Genomic DNA, 8,819 nt, shown 5'->3' with positions numbered 1-8,819 from the left:
TCTACATGATATATTGTTACACCATGTAGGAGCAGTATAGACCTAGTCTGTTCATTATATACATCTACATGATGTATTGTTACACCATGTAGGAGCTGTATAGACCTAGTCTGTTCATTATATACATCTACATGATATATTGTTACACCATGTAGGAGCTGTATAGACCTAGTCTGTTCATTATATACATCTACTTGATGTATTGTTACACCATGTAGGAGCAGTATAGACCTACAGTAGCTGGCTATGTAGTTAAATGTAGTTTGACTTAATGGAACAGCCTTAAATGTTCTGTAGTAAAAAAAACCATGATATATTCGCACTAATCAATCAACACATTACTGTCTTTGTATGTCTCAATATAATAGTTTTATTTAATTAAATCCATTTCAAATAATCTTTGTCTGAAAATAAAATATGATCCTAGCTGCGTTTCCCCTCCCGTCAGCAGACGGCGATGTGCGTCTTTCAGACGACGCTGCCAGCGTGACTTATTATCTAGTGGACGGTTCTTCAGAAACAGCTCGTCAACCACCTCGGTAGCTTGTTAGCCAACATAGCCGAATGATTCAAGCTATTTATACGCTTTCGGTGTGTATTACCTACTGTGTTTTAGACACACCTCTGTCTTATGTTCTTGTTAACCGATGTAATATAATATTACGTTATTTTTATTAGTCAGCTATAGTAGCTGGCTGGTTAAGTTAGCACTAGTCTAGTCGCTAATGATATCTAGCTAGCTAACATCCCAGAACATGAGCTCCCTAAGTTACTCCCCTCCTGTTAAAGAAGAGGAGGTCTGCTGGGCGGAGAAAGAAGCTGTGGGGCTGAACATTGTTGTGAAAGAGGAGAAGGAAGAGGAGGATGTCACAGTAAAACAAGAAGTAGAGGGTGAGGCTGTTACAGTGAAAGAAGAAGAGAAAGACGTTTTTGAAATGAAGGATGAAGAGGGAGAGATCACTGTCACATTAGAGGAGGACGAGGAAGAGAAGACTGGAGAACTGATTAACACCAGTAAATACAGTGAGTACTATCTTACAAAACAGGGACATTGATCTGATTATCACCAGTAACTACAACGAGTACTATCTTATAAAACAGGGGCAAAAACTCTGCAGTTGTTGAACTAATGTGTGATTTTTAAAAAGGCGTTCTACACTTGAATATGTTTTTGTACTGTATGAATTCTTCATGACGTCCTCCAGTGATTTTTAAAAAACGTTTCCTGTTGAAAAGTGACATAAATACAGTAAAGTATAAACACACTAAAGGGAAACAAATAAATGTTTTGAGCAAAATAGTGTTTTTTTTACTGCAAACAAGAAGGAGTGAGTGATGTCATAGTAAGGCATTCAAGGAGTTGGCTTGATGGGAAGTCGTGATGTCATCCAATATGGACTGATCTTCATGTAAATATTCATGTAAATATTCATTATTCTTTTAAAAATCTTTCCTGTTCTGTTAAGTTGGTTGTTGATCATTGCTAGAAAGCCATTTTCAAGTTTCATTTTCAAGTGCCATAGACTTTCAAGACGATTTAAGTCCAAACTGTAACTAGGCCACTCAGGATGTCAATAATCTTGTTGGTAAGCTCCTCCAGTGTAGATTTGGCCTTGTGGTTTAGGTTATTGTCTTGTTAGTACAGTTTTTTTTGTTTTCAGATCTCTGAAATGCACTCTACCTACGTAACATTTAGTGTCTCCTTATATTACGCTGGGAAAACAGAAATCCTAAATCATATCAGAATTAGCTAAATCCAATGGTTCTAACCTGAGAGTCACCTTAACTCTATTGACAACACCCAAATGGATACTGTCATTAATGTGTTTTTTCAAAAATTACACATAATACTTAATATTGTAGCTGTTTAGTTACAGTCACATGTTCAACTATCATCAGCTGATCCAGGAAATAATTTTCTGGATGACAATCGAATGACAAACATCACGACATGCAACAACAACCGAAGTGCTTCTTCATTCATTACTCTGGTAAAGACAATTATGCTGTGCTCTACTTTGGATCCAACATCCCTAACAAAGTGGTGTTTATAATGTGTTATTGTCTGCTTGATTTACTGTAGGATCTCCTTAGTCTGTTTGGACACGTGTAGAGAACGGTTCCTTTATGGATAGGCTATTGTACAACACAAAGAGCTATTTTCCTTTATTCAGGACATTTAGAATGACAACACATTACAGAGTAACCTAGTGGGATTATTCACAAAATTATCTGGGGATCAGGTTATGAAATGTCATGACAAAGACATTTTAGTTTCCATGTTTCACCTGAAATTTTAAATTATTTATAGTCCTAGGTCTATGTTATTGTTAGGTGAAGTTATGGGTCCTACAGTAGGTCTATGTTGTTGTTAGGTGAAGTTATGGGTCCTACAGTAGGTCTATGTTGTTGTTAGGTGAAGTTATGGGTCCTACAGTAGGTCTATGTTGTTTGGTGAAGTTATGGGCCAATTTGTTAAACACTTAGTGTACAAACCCTTATTGTCAGGCTGATGGCAAAGCTAGCCAAAGAGCATTTTACTGGTTGAAGTGTTTAAGTGTAAAACAGTTGATTTTGTGACAATACAAACATATTAAGCAGGAAATTCAAGCGAGCCTTACAATTATAATCCAAAAGTAGTGTGAAATTCACTCATAAGCAACCTGTAAATGGAGGCTATTTTTGCTGTCAGCCTATGAGAACTCCCCTGAGTTTTCCCCCATGGTGGTGAATTAGTGAATAGACACAGAGCTTAATGTGAGTTTCCTTCAGTAGCACTCCTGATCTTGCACTCTAATATTCAGAATACATTGTGAAAAACTAAAATCTTTGATCACCATTTTTGCTCCAGGAAGATATACTACATCCTCATTAGCAGGGAGGAGTTTCTGTAATCAAATTGCATGTGCATCGCCCTCATGCCGCAATTTTATTACAGAAAGAGGCCTATATTGGAGACCAAAAGTCGTCTGGCACACTGATTAGGAATTCAACAACTTTAATAACTTTTTTCTAGTTACCACTAATTTGAAAACTAGACAATATGATTGTTGCTAACTTGACTGTCTTAAGGATCAAATAATTTTACAGATGTCAATTGTTGTAGAACTTCATGGGTACACTTCATGGGCATCACCTTTCACCTCAAATAAACAATGGATTTCTGCTGTTGTGGGCATTTAACCATCTGTCTGACTTTGTCGTTCACACAGGAGAGAGACGTGACTATCGTGGATCCTCTGGGGGTCCTCAACAACATCATGATGCTGATGAGGCAGAAAAGAGTCTCTCCAGATCAGAACTCCTCAAGAAACACCAGCGAGTACACACAGGAGAGAAATCTATCTGCTGCTCTGACTGTGGGAAAAGATTCAGCTCTTCAGTCGACCTTAAAATACATCAAAGAATTCACACTGGAGAGAAACCTTATGGCTGTGATCAGTGTGGCAAGAGTTTTACTACATCTACCCATCTGACTTTGCATCAGAGAACACACACAGGAGAGAAGTCATATAGCTGTAATCAATGTGGGAAGAGATTTTATAAATCAAGCCATCTAACTATACACCATAGAACACACACAGGAGAGAAACCCTTTGGCTGTGATCAGTGTGGGAAGAGTTTTTATACATATAGCAAGCTGACTTTACACCAGAGAACACACACGGGAGAGAAATCCTATAGCTGTAATCAATGTGGGAAGAGTTTTTCTACATCTAGCTATCTAACTATACACCATAGGACACACACAGGAGAGAAATCCTATGGCTGTGCTCAATGTGGGAAGAGTTTTTATACATCTAGCAAGCTGACTTCACACCAAAGAACACACACAGGAGAGAAACCATATAGCTGTAGTCAATGTGGGAAGATTTTTTCCACATCTAGCCAGCTGACTGTACACCAGAGAACACACACAGGGGAGAAATCTCAAAGCTGTGATCAATGTGGGAAGAGATACACTGATAAAAGATATCTGATTAAACATCAGAAAATACATGGGGTTGTTTCATGATATCAATGAATTAATGTCACAATGTAAAATGTTTTTACATTGTAGGAGTATTTGATTGAATTTGAACCCTGGGGCGGCAGGGTAGCCTAGTGGTTAGAGCGTTGGACTAGTAACCGAAAGGTTGCAAGTTCGAACCCCCGAGCTGACAAGGTACAAGTCTGTCGTTCTGCCCCTGAACAGGCAGTTAACCCACTGTTCCTAGGCCGTCATTGAAAATAAGAATTTGTTCTAACTGACTTGCCTAGTAAAATAAAGGTACATTTAAAAAAAAAATGTTTACCTCTTGTTCAATTGATCTTAGCCTCAGTGGAAAGATCCAGGCTCTGAATTGAAAGAGTTACTATTTATGTGATTTATCAAACATTTACTAACAAAAAAAAGAGTTGTGTTCCACTTACCAAGTGGTTACCCACTTCAATCAAAATATAACACTTCAAAATGTGTTTTCTACAAATTGTCCTCTAACCAGGGATGTACACATTATTCCCAGATTCCATGTGGTTTTTGAGCTGTTAGTTTTAACAGAACGTCATCTCCCTGCTCTCGCACAATTGATTTCAACATGATATTGATGAGTGATGACAAATAAGTGTTGCGTTCCTTTGTTTGGCGACCCCTAAATTTAAATGCATCACTGTTGCTCTGCTTTTAGAATATCAGGGTTCATTCTTAGATGTGCCAACACAAATCTACTAGAGCATGACATTGGGGACTGGGCCCCGATCCAACAACATGCCTATCTAGTGAACCCTGAAAAGAGAGAGAAGCTCTGCAGTGAGTTGGAAAGTTACTACAGATATTGCAGGAGTTTCCTCTTGAAATCAGACAAGTCTGTGGTAAGGACAACTTGGTTGCTGGTTGTCTCAAGGGTGGACAGTCAACAATATGTGTTTTGCATTTAGCCAGTGTGTTACCATGGATCACAATTTATTTTGACATGTTTTTCCTTATTGGAGATGAGATTTTATCTCTTTTTTTCTGTATTAAAAAAAACTGCACTGTTGGTTCGGGGCTCGTAAGTAAGCATTTCGCTGTAAGGTCTACACATGTATTCAGCTAATACGTGAATAATACGATTTGATTTGAGTTTTGGGACGAGAGTTCTAGAAGCTAGTGAGTTTTAGGATTCTATTGAAAGAAAAGGAGAAAAAAAATGCGATTGTATATTATTATTTAGAAGTAGGTGCTTTTTCTTGTTTTTAATTGTTGACAGCCAGTAGACACCATGTTTATATTGTAGAAGGTGAAGTGTTGTAGTTCATTATAATGTGAAATGGAAGTTGTTTTTTAGTCAGTTGTTCAGCTGAAATGTGTCTTCGGCACATTGGTGTCACCCCGTTAGTCAGTATGTGTTACACCTGTGCTGGCTTGTCCATCTCGTTCGTGGAAAGGTGTTTCACCTGAGCTGGTCCAGGTTCTATTTAAGAGTGTCTGGCCTAGTGCTCCAGTTGTCTTGATAGATGTGGAGAGTCAATACTTTTGGTTTTCTTCCTGTCTAAGTTAGGTTTGGGTTTTTCTTTTGTTTGCCTCTTCTTGGGCAGATTTAGTGGGTCTCATGGTGGGTGTCTTTTAGGTCCCAGTTGTTGTTACTAGTCAACTTTCAGTGGAATCCCCCATAGTGTCTTTCAGAGCCCCTCCTAAAAAAAACAAGCTTATATTTTGGGGTTGGATATTGCGTCCAATTTATATTTTAATCAATGGCATTTCCTAAGAATGCTCATTAGTCTTTCAGTTATTATTGTTTGTGGACTAAATATTTTTTATTTTAATTGTTTTTTCCTGTGAATCCGTTGTTGTATAAATAAAGCTTGATTTGAACATATTGTAAGACAAATTAACCCAATGACTGACAATCAACAGACTAACAAAACCAATGAACAAATATGTGCAAAAGCAACACATATCTTAGTATGAAAAACAGTATATCTTCCATTGTTAAAATTGTGCATTGTATGTACGTTTAGTATCACTTTTCAACCAACCCAGTTCATTTGTTGAAACGGAAATGTTTTGAAATCAACAATACGTCAAAGGATTCAACTACTGAAAACTGAAACAAATAAATGGATCAAACAGATCAATCCCACTTTTACAGCCTGCTGAATGCTTGGTGGAGAGGTTAACACCACCCCCGGCTCAACCAGGTGCTTGAGGTGGTCTCCCACAGCTCTGCAGACTTGCAGTTCCATTTCTTGACTTCCCCTGCAACACAGAAATAAACACATTCAGTCTTGTTATATAAACACACTCAAAGTAATGGATATGGAGCATCTACAGCCTCAGTTACACCTGACACCTAAATGTGACTTCTGTCATCTGATCACCTCCAAACTGCATTAGGTTCAGATCTACCAGGATGGGCCTTTGACAGTCTATGTGAAGCCAGGCCACTGAATATAAATAAGCAGGGTGGATGAGTGGGGAAAAGAACATTTGACACAAATTACCATCATAATAACAAAGAACAAATGTGTTTGCCTGAGGGGAAATTAACTTTCATACAGCCAAAAGGGGTGAGAAATTATACCAATATCAGTGGACAATTTGCGCTCATGTAAATAAACATAGGTGGAACATATTCCCATTTGCTGACGTGATGAGCCGCTAAGGGGACAAACATATTTACCATCTAAACCATGTGTGACCTCTTGCTGTAGAAGTGTTCTTCCTAACCACTGGGTCTTCAGAGGAGAGGAAGGCTGAGGAGGGATGGAAGGATGAATGGATCAGTCAGTCAATAAAGTGTAGAGCTGTTGTCTGACAAAATCACTATTTTAGTAGTTCATTAAAGTAAATAAGACTTTATGACTGCTGAATACCAACAATCAAACACTTAGATCATGTATTTTCAGGTAGAGATACATCCTTGGGATGTCCCTAGCCCATTGAAGTTGACATTTAAAAGGGTTAGGGTTTAGGGTAGGGATGTCCCAAGGATCCCAGATAGCATTGATCATTGTGCATTTGTAACCGATGTGAAATGGCTAGCTAGTTAGCGGGGCGCGTGCTAATAGCGATGGGTAACGATGGTTCGTAGGTGTCAGTTGTCGATGTGTGCAGAGGGTCCCTGGTTCGAGTCAAGGTAGGGGCGAGGAGAGGGACGGAAGCTATACTGTTACACATTCTTCGGTCTCTTTTACGTAGCAGGTGTAAAGGAAACACAGACGAGACAAGTAGGCGCTCAGGTCATTATGCTCATTGTAGTTTTAAAAAAATAGCATCTAATTATGCCAATCTGTATGTGGGGTTGTTAGAGAATAATGTGATTGTCAGCCCTAACAATCCATTATAGCACATCAGGCTCTGTTAAAAGGCTTCATTGATGACGTGTTCCTTCTATTCTAGGGGACAGCAGAGGAACTTAATCCATTCCACTCCTTCATCAATACAAGCAGTGAACATCTGAAATTCACCCTCACCTCTGATGAGCATGAAACTAACTACACCCCTAAAAAAGATCCTCCCCATCAGCCAATACAGTCGCATACACAGGATTTGTAGTACACAGAGTGACTATGACAAACAAGACCAATTGTCTGGATGAACGTTTCAGACAGCGGGGTTACCCCCACGATCCCTTGTGTCATGCAGTCCGGGGTTACCCAGACTGCATGACACAAGGGATCGTTATAAAAATATAGTGGTGGAAAAAGTACCCAATTTTCATACTTGAGTAAAGAAAACATTTAAAATGTAATTTTAATTTTGTAACTATTAAACAAAAACATAACTGTTTGTACTTATATGGAACCAGATCGTGACTACATCTAAGTTACAAAATTTTTAACCGCACTGTATTGTTACACTGGTGAGTAAAAACTCATGCCTCCGACCCTTTAACTTTGTCTGAAAATGAAATATACATTGTACTCAACTGCGTCCAGTCAGCAGATGGACTGCCTCCTCTCTCACTGACAGTTGGGGCTGCTGTCCTTTCACCCTCCTCCATGGCTGTTAGCTAGCTACCAACAAATGTATTTGGATTGAGTTTTTTACAGTGATAAATAGATCAAGATAGCTAATATGAAGTTAGGTAAGGGGTGATATTTAATTCACTTAGCTATCTATCTGTACAGTATTTGAAGTTGGCTAGATAGCTCATTTAGCAGCTCATTAGAGTCAGCCTGCACTGTAGCGAGTTAGCTAATAATACATCGTTTTTTTATTTATATATTCATTTTCAAAATCTATTTACTTACTTACTTGAATAGGTTCTCCCAGCCATGTGGACAACTGGAAACAGGGCAGTAAAGTTTGTCACCAGAGTGTTTTAGAGGATATTACTATTGAACTATGTACCCATTTAATAACCAGACCTTCATACAAACTTGCTCTGCTGAATTCTTGACGGAGTCACAACGGGCAGCCTAAGTGGCACCTTTTGTGTTGTTCCTGTCCCTAGAAGTGAGGACGGAGATAATAGTAACATAATATTCGGTGTGGTGTAATTTCACTATAGTGAAGTCTGTTTCTTGTGAGGTTTTCTGTCCTCAGATAAAGAGCGCTATGAAAGACAGTCTACATATGAAGAGGTCCCAAGGAAGAGCAGTGGTTCTCAGTCCTGAGGACTCAGAGGCACCTTGTTGTTTTTGCCTCAGCACTGCACAGCTGATTCAAATGATCAACTCATCATCATCAAGCTTCAAGTGGTATTTATTTATTCATTTGTGATGCCATCCTTGATATGATCCTGTTATTGTCACATGCTACACATGCACATGTGTGCCCATGCATCTATCAATCCAATGTTATGTTTAGGTAAGGGTGTGATGTCTGTGCAAAAACAAAACAGGCTATTTTAAAT

At 38.7% G+C, this 8,819-nt stretch overlaps 1 long non-coding RNA gene across 1 annotated transcript; it reads left to right on the top strand.

Annotated features, from left to right (window-relative positions):
• The first annotated feature begins 961 nt into the window (after positions 1–961).
• On the top strand, positions 962–5,833 carry LOC124033205. Its single transcript, XR_006838334.1, has 2 exons — positions 962–1,023; positions 3,213–5,833. It is a non-coding gene; the product is annotated as an uncharacterized LOC124033205 (long non-coding RNA).
• Positions 5,834–8,819: the final 2,986 nt, after the last annotated feature.

Source organism: Oncorhynchus gorbuscha, linkage group LG04 (assembly GCF_021184085.1).
Source record: "Oncorhynchus gorbuscha isolate QuinsamMale2020 ecotype Even-year linkage group LG04, OgorEven_v1.0, whole genome shotgun sequence".
Classification (NCBI taxonomy): domain Eukaryota; kingdom Metazoa; phylum Chordata; class Actinopteri; order Salmoniformes; family Salmonidae; genus Oncorhynchus; species Oncorhynchus gorbuscha.
This window is presented reverse-complemented; position numbering and strand designations above follow the sequence as displayed.